Here is a 14122-nt window from a genome sequence, read left to right as displayed (position 1 = left end):
CGGTCCTTCGACCCACTTGAGTGTCTCGCGGCAAGTCGGCGTTCACACCGACTTGCCGTGTAAACCTAAGCGTCAGCGTACACAGACGTCCGGTTCCTGAGTACCGGACTGGACCGGAAGCTTTGCGGCTGCGATCGCACGACTGGAAAAAACCGAGTAACGAGCAACTGGCCCAAAACAGTAGCTTTTCGAGAAAGGCGACCATTTGCGACCGGTCGTGCTCGAACTCCTCAAGTCGCCGGTATGGATGAGCCCGTAGTCAGCGCCCAGTGAAATATTATATCACATTAATTAACCTAATTGAATCAGCACAAAATCGATCTGTTCGTTTCATCCTAGCTAACTACCATTCCACTAGCTGCTAATGTTACATTAATGAAAAGTACCCTTCAGATCCCATTATTATCTCTTCACAGAAAGGAATCACGCATTTCCCTTTTTCATAAAATCTACTACCACAGCGCATCTCTTCGTCCCCTTTGGATGCACTCTGCGCCCTATTATTCGGCTCGTCGTGATCACGTACATAAAGTTGACGTACCCCGTCATAGCACCGTCGCGTGCTCACAATCATTGCTTTCTAGCACTTCAATCGACTGTAATGATCTGCCTACATCATTAGTAAGCATCAAGGAGCCCACCCATTTTAAGAATGCACCAATCAACATAAAATAATGTATGGTGGCAAATGGCATAATTACGTACTTATTCGGGAACATTGTCTTCTTAGTAAAGTGTACTCTTTATGTATTTGATTACTTCATATTATGTAAGTTTCTTTTTGCAGTTGTTATGTAAATATTATTAGCTTTTTAATATATTTTTTTGTTCCCTGCACCTTGAATTCCTAGAACTAATCATGTATGTTTTACTTTTGCAAAGTATTCTCGCCTCTCTCCTCTGCAATGTACAACTATGTACCTTGAGGGTCTCACAAATAAAAAAAAATGTCAGCTTGCATTTACTGTGTATGCGTTCCACTCACGTCATATACACAGCAGCTCAAGAGAGAGAGAGAAATAAAGAAGGCGGGGTTGTTAACCAGTCAAGAGTCTGGTTGGCTACCCTACGCTGGGGAAAGGAGAGGGGAATAGAAGGAAGCCAGAGAAAGAGATAGGAGGAGAGAGCCGTGCACAGACAGCACTACGGAGCCAAAGGCACTCGTACAAGCCAGACGTTCTCGCAAAGCTAAAAAGTGCCTTCACTGCCTTCTGAGCCGATGATCGATGGGAACGGCGTTCTAGTATCGTCTGCTGACTGAGAGGACGATGACCTAGTTTCTTGAATGCGTTGGACATAGATTGTCTGTGTGGTTCAAAGTGAGGACAATAGCGCAATAGGTGATGAATGTTCTCCACGATGCCGCAGACTTCCCATGCAGGACTGTCAGCCATTCCAATTGTTGCTGAATAAACTTCGTGAAAGCAACTCCCAACCACAACCGACGCAGAAGAGACGCAGCAGGAGGCGGAAAAGAAGGAAGGAAAGGTAGGGAGGTCAACCAGACGCACGTCCGGTTTGCTACCTTACGAGGGGGAAGGGGTTTAAGAGATGAAAAGAAAGGAGAAGGAGGGAAGAAGGTACTATCAGTGTGAATAGAAGGAAGAGATGCAGCAGTAGTGTGCATATGGTGTGCCTGCGCGCAACGCTGATGCCGGCAGCTGAAGGCAGAATGCTGTCCTGCTCCACCGCTGAGTTATTAAGCGGGGCTCCGACGGTGGCCTCTGTGATTCGCTTCTTCGTTTTTTGTAGTCAAAGTCGTGTGCAACGCCACCTGGAAGCACTTTAAAGGTGGCGCTGGCGATCGGCGCAAACACCGTGGATAGCACAACAACGCCGACAACAACAGCGACGGCCCAAATGCACCTCGAGCATCCGTGTAATTGCTATTGCAACAGTAAAAAACAGTATTGAAGGCACCGTCAACCATGAAACACTAGACAGAACAGAAGTATACATTGAGAAAGAATGTAAGGAAACTATGCGTAACAACGTGGGAAACTTTGCACGCATGGATGCGCCGTGCCGGATCGCGTAGCTTCTTGCCCAGTGATCTCTGCTGCGTGTAAGTATACAATAGGACAGAAAACCTCGGAGCAACAGTCATCGTGTCGTTCTTTGGACGTTGTGGACGGCCATGGCTGAGCAAGCAGTGGCTGATTCACAGCACAAAGACGTATTCCGATTTGTTTCGGTTCTCGCCTTACCTGAAAGTGCAAGGCAGTAGCGCCTGCGGACGGAGTTCTCTCAAGCCGCTTTCGTGCGTGGGGCTTAGGCCTGACGGCCAGCTCCCTATTGCTCGTCTTGTACGGCCGGGATTCGGCGGTACCCAGGACAAGCAGAAGCACCATAACACACTGTTCAATAACAAGCACAACAACATTTATTGCTAGCAGAGGATTCGCTTGCAAGCAGGCTAGCTACGACCGAGACGTTTGCCGGGGTCGTACGGCGAAACAAAGGTAAGAAGTAGAGTCCCCAAAGGATAGGAACGAGATGTTTACCTCGGATCCTTCCCTTGTCGTGGCTCGCCGTCTTCTCCGCTGCTTTCCGGTCGAGCCGATTTCGGCGCCCATACGGCGTTTTTTTTTTTTGCTCGGTCCGATAGGAGCGTAGCTCCGCGGTCATGTGATGGTCATGTGATGGTCCGCGGTCTTGTGATGGTCATGTGATGGTCCGCGGTCTTGTGATGGTCATGTGAAATTGCGGCAGAACCCATTCAACGATGACTGTCGAAGGGACTCCTTTGACCTGAGCTCGATTCCCCTCAGCATCGGAGAAAGTTAGGGGATGTTTTTCGTCATTGCAGAGCGGCACATTCCAAGTGGCACATGCCTGTTACCCAGGTTGGTGTGCGAAACGTTAATTGAAGACAAGCACAGACTAAATGGCACTTATCCAGTGCTTCAAGACGGCGTCAGAGAGTTTCCTGAAACAGTGGTGCCCGCATCTACAGTGACACAACTCGGCGTGAAAGAGCTTCGTCGAGGAGACACACGCACGCGCACATTGGCACATATTCAGTGACCCAAGTTGATCCGACGGTTGGTTTTGAACCCTTTCACCTCAGCAGAGCAGCCCGACGCTCTAACTATCCCGACCACAAACTACACAGTTATAGGCGGGAAACGGTCAGATACAAACATACATACAAACGTACATAGATAGATTGATAACCCCTGGAGAGAGCGTTAAGTGCTTTAAATGTTGTAATCGCGTGTAAAAGAAAATATTCGTTGGCGATCATACTGCCTAGGCGACACAACGCGACCTTCGTCGGGTTGTATCTAACGCTGAATTAAGACTCCTTGGCTTTCTGCTGATCGAAGGCTCGGCAATAAGCGTCCATTCTTTCCTTTCCAACTACCATACAAGCCCTGTTTGATTGCTTACCGACCTTAATAGTGCGTATGCAGATGTCCAGCAAGAATATGTGCTGTCAGAACTGTAGTTCCTTCCAATTTTCGCCGGATTCTTACAGGCTAAACGTGCCTCAAATAAAATGACGCTGCAGTTAAGACCGATTCATATGTGTCGAAGCGTATGAGATTTTCCCCAAACATTTAGATTAACTTACACACACACAAAAAAAAACGTCAACATAAGGCCTGGATCGATCTAGTTCCTGCTTTTTATGCCGTCTGCAGATATGCGGCGTACCAGATTCTTTGGTGTCCACACTTCTCTTCGGAAACGGTAACTACTTTCTCTGCATCAACGTTGGCTCCTTTGCATTCGGTTACAAAAATGCTTTCATGGGCGTATGATCGCAAAAAATAAGAATACAAACAAGACAGCGGACCTTCAGTGATTCCTTCGGCCCTGAACTCATTTCCTGGGACAGCAGCGATTCCCGCATGGAAGACAAGCATGGTATCTGTTTGTGTTGGTTGCCTGCTTCCTCCTTAAATAAGTGCGCTCGTCTACGAAGGAGAACTGGACAATAAATACGTGTTTATAGGGCAGCTTGCTAGTGTAGAATGGTGTAGTCGTATAAGATGTTATGATAGAAACTATATCTACACTACATATATATATATATATATATATATATATATATATATATATATATATATATATAAAATGTTTGATATCATTACACTTGTGCGATTGTTCAGAAAGAATACTGTTGATTAGATAAGCCCTGACCTTTTCTTCATTGCGATGTGCACAACATTGTGATGTACGTGATGCGGCTCCGTACTCCTTCACTTTCGCAGCGTGCTGGCTGTCCGCTGCTGGATGACTAAGCAGAACGTCGGCTGCGTCGCGGCGAGCGGCTTAACGCTCGCTGAAGCCTCCCAGTTTTGGTGTCGCGCGCTTTGATAGTCGAAAGTGGTCGTGTCACAGTTCCGAGAGTAATCGCATTTTCCCAGATCTAAAAGTTGAGGATATGGCTCGCAGGGGTAGAGCTCTCCTCAATTTCCCAATTACAATGAGCCCACGAAAACCAAAAGCTTCAAGTTAACAGATTTTTCTTTTGTGTGTTGATTAGCGACTGATTACCACGTATCACTCGCCACCCCGTGGTCCCCACCTCGGACGGCGTATCTCCACAGGAACCGTCCTTCTACTTTAAAACAGCTATTTTAAAGTATTAATTAAATAGACAGCCTCGGCGCAGTTTAAGCATCTTAAACAAGTAACGAAAACATTGCATATCTGTGAGAAAAATTCACAATTCTACACATGTGAACATTATTGTCCTCTGGGTCCAGGCACATGGTTATGACCTCAACAATGACCTAGTGGATCGCTCTGCTCACTCTTTCTGGACACCCGTAACTCCTCGTCTTTCCCTTCCCCACCGCCGCTTTGTTTTCATTGCCTGAAAGTCCACACTCCGGCTTGACACGTGTACCCTCATGCCCCGTGTGCCGGCTCCGTTGCCCACAATCTTTCTCGGCTGGAGGGAGGCTCTCTCCGGAGACTTCCGGCCTGCAGTGACCCTTACACCAGCCGTCACTTGCGCTTAGGGTCAACCATACCAAGGATGAGGATGAGGACGAGGAGGAAATAAAGAGAAAAGGCAGGGATGTTAACCAGAAATGCGTCTGGTTGACTACCCTACTCTGGGGGAGGGAAAAGAGGGAATGGGAAACTATACCAAGACATTGTCCAGTGTGCAAGGTGCTCCGCTTCTGCGCCTGCAGCGGAGGCCCACCAGCTACTTTGGACTTTTCCTGGGACAAATTCGCGCAACTGTTCTTAAAGGTGTGAAAATTGAACGTGATCAAGTTGAAGACCATGAAAGATGGATTATGGACAACACATTTTACAAGCGACTGTTGCAGTATCTCTATGAAACGGACCCGCATGCTTATATTTAAATTCATTATGACGTTATGTAACGTGGCAACCCAAGTGAAAAAAAAAGTATTAAGTTAGGCGTATAAACCCCTTCCTATGGAAAAAAAAAAGCCGTATTCCCCATAACTCCAATATCTAATAACATCATACGACATATAGCAAAAATTGGTTTTTGTATGGGGTCCTATACGTTTCATATCGGGTTATTGGATATGGGAATTATGGGGCAGATGGATATTTCCGTAAAACTGGTATATAAAAAGATATATATACCGAGATGACGATCGAACGAGCGGCAGAAACCACACCAAACACGGGAGAGCAAGTGGGCAAAGAAAGCTTCTATTTAATAGCATGACGTATTACCGTACGTGCGTGCATTTCGGAGAGCACAACGAAGAATACTTTGGAACAGCGCACTAAGATGTTTTCCGCATAACAAAGAGAGAGAGATAAAAATTTGTTTTGCTTCCTTTGTAAAATTCATAAGCCAGAAGTTCCTTTCGAGAAATTAAGGCCCTTATTTCAGGCACAGGGCCAGCGAACAGACAAGCCAGATGGCGTAGTTCACTGTGAGGGTCTGTTGCTGCTGCGCTGTTGGATACCAGAGCTGACGAGATGGCTGGGAGCCTGTTGTTTATGTTTTTTTTTAAATCCTGTTCGAATCTTTCAAATGAAGTTCAGCTTGCTGTGAACCCCTATAATTATAAATGGTGAAGTGAACTTGAACTTGTGTGTTTGTATGTGTTTGATATGTTGCAGTGTGTTTTGAATCATGTTGCGCTCATGTTGTCTGCTGCGCGTGCTGTCTGGTGTCAAAGGTCTAGTCAGGTGGCTTTTAGTGCCGCATTTTGCCTTGGCACCAAGACCAACCGCTCTTGAGCGTTGTTTCGTTAATAAACAAATAAAAAAACAAAACAAACAATCGTCTGCCTGTGCTAGGGTTGATTCACAGTGACGTACCGACAGTAGAGGGGGAATGCGGCAGCGAGATCTGTAACAGCGGAAGCTCCTCCCAGGGAAGAAACCGCACCCTTCATGATGACGTGCGCTGTGTGTGACTATAGCTACGCTTCCGAGTGAGTTCCCCCCCCCCCCCCCCCCCCCCCCAATGTGGGATCGTTTAAAATGAGCACCGACGAACCAGTGTAGGTCATCCGGTGTGTCGCTGGCGGCATTTCCTGCACTTCTAGGAACAAGAAGGAACGACATCAAAAAAAGAACATGTTGATGGTGATTATACCGGCGACCTCAAGGACTGTGGCACACAGCCACTGGGAAGGGGGGGGGGGGGGGGAGATCAGCCAAGATTCGAGTGGTGGGACGAAAGTAATGGGCCGCTCGACACTTAAAAAAAAACAAAAAAAGAGAGCCAAGCAAGGGCAGTCAGACTGGTACGGCAATATAACAAGCAACATGAAAGAGGGCGAAGACATTCGTGAAGCTGAATAAAAGGATAAATAAAACACTACAAAATGAAACAGTAAGGAGGAAAACAGAAGTAACGCTGAGTTCTGTTCTGCTTCCTTCCCCAGGCCTTTTAAAGCATTTACCTGTTATTTAGCCTTTCAGGGAGGACGGGAGACCTACTCGATGCAACACAGCAGCCGCCCCTACTGGACTAAGCGTGGGCGTCCATCCGCGGTCACTTAGGTAGAAGTGAACTCTCCCCTGACCGAGTTCGTATTTACCCCTTTTTCGTATTTACCAGTTAAGAGGGGGACAAGGTGAAGGTAAAAAAAGAAAAGAAAAACAAGTCCCCACTACGTATGACCTTTCGTGCTAACGAGAATCATAAGTTCAGCCTACGAGGCACTGCACGGAATTGGGAAGCGAAAAGAGAGTAGCCTGGCTCCGACGAATCATAGCGTGGTTTTGGCGCGCGAAACCCCATATTTGAATTTTGTTAACATTATCCGCCATCTTGACCATATTTAACATGGAGGCATGCAGTGCCGTTTCGTACGACACAGCCAGAGCACTGGTCACATACAATGGACGAAAAACATTGTTTTAAGTTTCCAAGCAGCCCAACTTTCTACATTAAATGAGGCTGTAGTTCTGCGCAAGGCGTCGAAGGAGCGGGAGGTGGACCTCACTTACCGAAGTGAGGTTAGTCTATGCATTGATTATGGACTTCTTGTAGACTCTTCTACGTGCTTGGTGACTTTACCTTTTGACAACGTAAAGTGTACAGTGCACTGTCCGGAGAGAATGTTAGTCAAGGAGTCCGTTTTCTCGATTTTCTTGTTCTCCACAGACTTTAGAGCGGGTGACCTGCAGTCGGTATCCAGACATTAGTCGTGAAAACGTGCAACGCCATGAGCCTGCAGGTTGTCTATACGTAATATGCGAGGCTTCGCAAGAAAGGGATACCTCTCCTTCCTTAATATTGTCTAAATAAACTTTCGAAGGCCCGGTGCATACGGGCGTCACAAGACTATAGGGATCAAATCTTTCGTAGCTTAGGTTGAACACACCTGATCGACATTTTGGAAGGAGAGAACTTCAGTAAAATATACTGAAATAGGTAAATCTAGAACGATTTGCAGCTGGGACGTGGCTGAAATCAGATGTGGTGATTTGATATCGGGTGCTAAATAAACGGCAGCATGAACGCTGCTTCACGTCTCCTTTTAGAAAGACGTGCTTGCTTAAGAAACTAAAATGAAAGAGAAAAAGAAAGACAGACAGAAGAGCGAGGGGGTGGGGGGCGGCCGAGCAGAGTAAGTAGCGAGTACATAAATATAAGCATAAACGCGTAGAAGAGCTTTTGGAGTTGTCGTCCGTCAAAACGTTGCTCGTAGTAAAATTTGAATTTCACTGCGTGCATTAGCGCGGCTGCTATTCCCAGTGCGACAATCCCATCTCCAGTAGTTCAACTAGAAGACAGTGCCCCTCTCCCCTTCCTTTTGGAATGGTAACGTGCTCTTTCCTTTTCTGTTTTCCTTTTTTTTTTTATAGCGCGCCAGTGCGTATGTGCTAGACATCCGGGTAGCGCACTTGATTGCTTCTCGGGCGCTCCCAAGGGCTGGCCCATCGTAGCCGGCCCGACGACTCCACCAGGCGCAACTGCGGCGCAGTTTCCGCGCGCACTCATCCGCTTATTTCGCGGTATAGCGCGCTGACATTTCACCCGCCGCCAGGAGCACTGAGTCGATCGACGATTCTCCGGGCAGCACTCTGCTTCTTCTCCGCGTACCGTGTCCGTGGACGTCGGTCAGCCCGTGCGTGAAGAGCGCCGGCACGTGCTGCGGACATACGCGCGTGCTTGTTTGTAAACGCGGCCGACGCGCACGGCCTTTTGGGGTCGGGCTTCCGGGAAAGGCGCCGTGCCTTCGATCGACTGCGCACACCCCGTAACATTAAAAGCGTGCAACGTTGCAGTAGTGTACGGGTGTGCACGGTTGCTGTGGCCGCTCGCAGACTCGTGAGAGACCGGAGCCCGTATTCACAAAAACGTTCTGGCGCTAAATCTGCTCGTACGATTTCGTTGCAGCCAATCGTGGTATCGTTAATGACGCCAGCCAGCCAAATGGCAAACAGCACTTCCGAACGAAACAAGAAGATTCGCGAATTCGGCCCTATATTCGCCGAGTTCTTAGTTCGCGAGAACTGTTCGTCAGAGCTGGCCACTTTCGCTAATAGCATGTTTGCTGTCTATGTTGATCAATGCCAGTTCTTAGGGGCACTCTTTATAGCATATACGAACTGCTTCGCGAACACGAGTCAAAGAAGAAGTAGTGTCAAATCGCCGTAGCCGTTGCGCGGCCTGTACGAGTTCGTAGATTCCTTAACTCGCGAAAGACTCACGATCTTGCTCAAATAATGCCAAGTTCACGTGAGGTTCCGAAGGCGAAGAGGGTTAAGAAGTGGGGCCAGCCTCAAGCGCAACGCGGCAACGTGAAACAGGGCACGCGTGGGAAAAAAAATACGAGGAAATTGAACTAGCTTCACAGTGCGAAGTATCGTCCCTGCTTCTCCTCTGTTGCCATTCACTTTTACGTATAGTTCTGTTTTGTTACATCGAGCTTCCAGAAACTGCAACTATTGTTATACGTAGGTGACGGTCATGATCGCCCACAAAAGTGACATCAGCGTCCATTACCACAATTAGGAACACGTAGCCAACGTTAGTTGAGCTAACTGCGTCAATGCGAGTGCATCAGGCGCTGCACGAAACACTGGATAACACAACTTGCGTTCGCAAAGTTTCGGTTACGTTTTTGGCCGTTGTTGTATGATTTCCGCATTCGAAACTAAACTTCATGTCTTCGCAAGTGCGTTACATTCATGCATTCATCGGTTGGCCGGTCGGTCGCTCGGTCGGTCAGTCAGACAGCGAGATAAATGTTTGATCATAATGATCGCCCGTGGCTTAATGACGTGTGAAAGAGTGGGGGGGGGGGGGGGGGGGGTGTTCTGCATACTGCCGCTGTCCATACTAGACGTCACCAACTTATGCGTCCGCAATACTGCACCGCGACTGACTGAAACGCTGCACGCTTTTGGAGAGATGGAGTTTTTGCGCATGCGTCCTTCTCGGTCTGGTGAACGGGTCACTCTGCCAGACGTCGTCGCGTCACGTTTCGAGCACAGTTGCCCGCTTATCCGCTAGAGACCGGCGAAAGGTCCCGAATCGGGCTATCCGCACCGACATCGGTTCTTTGTGCTCATCCAACGAAGCCGCGAACTGCTCACTCTGAACGCCGCTGCTAGCATTTAAACACAGTCGATCGGGTCAACGCATAGCGGAAATGCACTCTGCTGAAAACGCGTGACCTGAGTCGGTCGAAACAACCTAGTTAAGTCAAGCGTAGATTGCAGCGACTCAGTTTCCTCCGCTCTGCCGCGTATCTAAAATAAACCGGCTACCCCGCGGCTTCACGAGAAATCCTCTCCTCGGTTTGCGTGTGCGCCTTTCCATACATACGGGTGAACCTAGCCTTGCATTCGCCGCGGTGGATCAGTGACTATGGCTTTCTCCTGCTTGAGCGCGAGGACCCGTGTTCGATTACCAACCGTGACTGCCACATATCGGCGGGGAAGAAATGAATGATGTGTGAAAGTTGTTTTAAATGCGCGTTAAAGAACCTCGACCAGATTGTCCAGATTAATCTAAAGTGCACCACTTCGGCGTCTCTCGTAGGCCCAGTGTTGCTTTGGGACGTTAAACACAATGAAATGAATGAATGAATGAATGAATCAATCAATCAATCAATCAATCAATCAATCAATCAATCAATCGATCAATCAATCAAACAATCAGTTCTTACTATGTTCCAGCTCTTATGCCACTTCACTTCGTGTTGCCTGGAGGGAATATGCATTTATAGGATATGTTGATATGAGCTATACCAGAACTTTGCCACGCCATCGTCTGTCCGGCTCGCTTGGGTGAACCTTTGGTGACGCACTTCACCGGGCATCACCAGATGTTACGACCAATGCAAACGTACTACAAATTGTTCTCACGTATGCTTGACAGTAGAGGGGTTAAGATAAAAGCTCTTAAGATAACAGTGGCTATAGCCAATGTAGACCCTTAAATTCTGTACCATAAAGTCCTAATACTGTATTTAATGAACAACTTTGCACTGAAACTTGGTAGGTCGGGTTGCAGAGGCAGCAGCCAACAGAATGCTTTCTAAACATTTTCACCAGTTCTGTGACAGAATTAATGCACACAAAACGCTGCAAATGCTGCGAGCAGAAAGGCACTGACGATTTTGTTTACAAATACTCGCAGAACTTCAGGAGGTTCACTCATAATAGCTTAGGCTGTTCCTGATGTATAAAGTCTAACAATTTGCATACGGACCTCCTGAATTACTTTCTTTTCCTTAAACAAGCAAGGGGCTGACAGATGGAATAGCACATTGTGGTATAAAGTTTGTAAACAGGGATATGGTGCCTCAAAAAGGCTGGCCAACGTTTCGATAGGAGGACCTATCTTCGTCAAAGGCGGCCTCGTCATCCTCGGCGTGTTAGTATTAAAGGGTTAGTGCAGTGACGTCACGTGCGGGTGTTGTCGCTGGCGGCTGGTTTTAAAGAGAGAGACTACCAGAGGAAACAAGCGCTGTCGTCCGACGTCTGTGAGCTTCATTCCCAATACGAGGGGACAAGACCGTGAGAGTGGGCAGGCGGGGAGAAAAGAAACAAAAGCAGAAGAAAGGGAAAAAAGAAAAAAAAATGAGAAAGAAAAAGGGGGTGTGGGGGAAGCCAGGGCGGCACCAAGACTGAAAAAAAAGGGGGGAGAGTGAAAGAAAAAGAAAGAGAAAAACAAAATTTTTAGGAAAGACGGGTGCTTGGGAGCGTGTTGGGATGCGAGAGGTTAAGAAGCATTCAGGGGGAGTCGTTGGCGGTATGTTTTTGTGGCATTAGAAGGGCTGGTCAGGCGGTCAGTGCGCGAGTAACACAAAAGACAACACCCCCCCCCCACACACACACACACACAAAAAAAAGAAACCATGAGTTGAAATATGGAGTCACAGCGTAATCGAACGAAATTATTTTCTTCATCACGTCGGGCATTATATCTCATTTTGCTCGCAAAAATATGCGGACTTGCTCAGCCGTAAACCATAACTAAACACTCCATTAACCACAGCAGCGAAAACATGTACGAGAGAACGTTTCGTCAGGCTGCGCAAAATCGCAAAACTGACGCTCGGTGATAACATCTGGCGCTATTACCTGTAGACCGTTAAAACGAGGACACCTTCGGCTTGTCATAATGGCCTCTGAACTGTTGTAAGTACACGCCAACAGATGCTAAAATGCCCAGGGTAGCGCGAACCGATCCGTTTCATGCCCACCGTCAGTGCTCCAAAAATCGACGTTTTTCTGACATTCCGAAGTAAGGGCATCACAATCGGTATTCTCTTCAAAGGCATGATTAGAGCTTTCGTGCTTACAGTGGAGACCTGTGCACCTGGGGCTTCGTCTGAAAGACGTCGAGCTGCTGAGCAAATCCTCTTTGCGCAGTCGTAATCTCGTGCCACATAACTTTCAGTGTAAGTAAGCGGAACATTTATCCTATAGTACGTTCCACTTAGTTAAACATATGTAGGACGGTGGTTAACTTGCTCCACTTACTTAGTCAAACGTGTGTAAGAGAATATTGAGAGTAATGTACAGCGACAGTGGCAACAATCTCGAGTGAAGAGGAGAGAGAGAGAGAAACATTTAGCGTTTAAAAGGATTTTTGTGGAATGGTCGGGGCCCCTTTAGTCCAGGGCCCCACTGGCTACGGCCGCCCGCTTGACCTGTTTTTATGAGGCACTGTTGTGAGCTGACGTTCAAGTACAGTTGAAGCACATCAAGCCACGTAGGTATACCGCTTAGTGAGCGGGAGATATTTTGCAGATACGTTATACTTAGTGCAACCTATGTGGAACGGGATGAAAAGCGATATGTACGTGTTGTGTGCGCTAGCATATCTGTCCTGCCATATGGGGCAGAAACTTGGAGGCTAGCAAAGAAGCTCGAGAATAAGTTAAGGACCGCGCCAAGAGCGATAGAACGAAAAAAAAATGTTACGCGCAACATTAAGAGACGGGAAGGGAGCGTTGTGGATCGCAAAGCAAACGGGAATATCCGATGTTCTAGTTGGCATTATAAGAGAAAGAAAAAGATCGGACTGACCCAGTCATGTAATGCGTAGGGCAGGTAACCGGTATACCATCAGAGTTACAGAATTGGTTCCAAGGGAAAGGAAGCGCAGTTGCGGACGGCAGAAAATTAGGTAGGGTGATGAAATTAGGAAAGTTCCAGGCGCAAGTTGGAATCAAGCTAGCGCAAGACAGCGGTAGTTGGAGGTCGCCGGGAGAGGCCTTCGTCCTGCAGTGGTCCTAAATGTAGCCTGATGATGATGATGGTGATGATGCGCTAGACTTGGTCCCAGCAGCGAGTTCGATGAAGTTGTTGTCGTTGTTGTTGCTAATGCGCTCTCTAAATACCAGACTCACTCGTGCAGAAGCATGCAGTCTCCTTCCTGGGCCTGCGCCGTGATCTGAGGATCTACTCGGCGCGGCCGCAGGCCACTCAGAATGTCGTACAATATGTCACGTAGACGGAAACAAGCAGAGCGAGCGCACGATTTGAAAAATGATAGTAACGCGAAGGACATTGCATAATTAAAGCAAACTTAAGTGAATGCCTGAGGCAGTCGGTAACAACTTATCCACTTAGCCTTACGCGCATAAATGCACTCAGATTCACATATATGTAAAGGAAAATATACAAGTGCAACAACCATATACAGGCACCTACTATTGGCACACATGCGCGCCCGTAAATATGGCGCTACACACCCTGAGAAAGTGACCACCTAGTTTGTGTTTGAGTAGCTTTTCCTAGAGTAATTCTAATATTGAATTCGAACTTCGCTTCTTCCTATGTTCTGCCGCGCAAGTACTTTATATAATAAAGAACGAGTCATGATCACAATCTTTTCTCTCTCTCTCTCTCTCTCTCTCTCTCTCTCTCTCTCTCTCTCTCTCTCTCTCTCTCTCTCTCTCTCTCTCTCAAACACCCATGCACACACCCACGCACGCATGCACGCACGCAGAAATGCAAGAACCCGCTCGAACGAACGCGCTGGCTGCTGTGGTTGCCTAGAGCAATTATATATGCACGCGAGCAACACGTGAACGCCCTTGGCAATGCATCCGTGACCAGCACCGTTCGCGCTATTACGATCCTGCAAGTTCCACGTGCTCTTCTTGAAGCGGTCATTACGTGCCTCATTGGCTCTCCGGCAGCCACGGATCGTCGCATGGTTGCCGTAAACAAGTCGTGTGGCTGCGAC

Source organism: Dermacentor andersoni, chromosome 3 (assembly GCF_023375885.2).
Source record: "Dermacentor andersoni chromosome 3, qqDerAnde1_hic_scaffold, whole genome shotgun sequence".
Taxonomy (NCBI): Eukaryota; Metazoa; Arthropoda; class Arachnida; order Ixodida; family Ixodidae; genus Dermacentor; species Dermacentor andersoni.
This window is presented reverse-complemented; position numbering follows the sequence as displayed.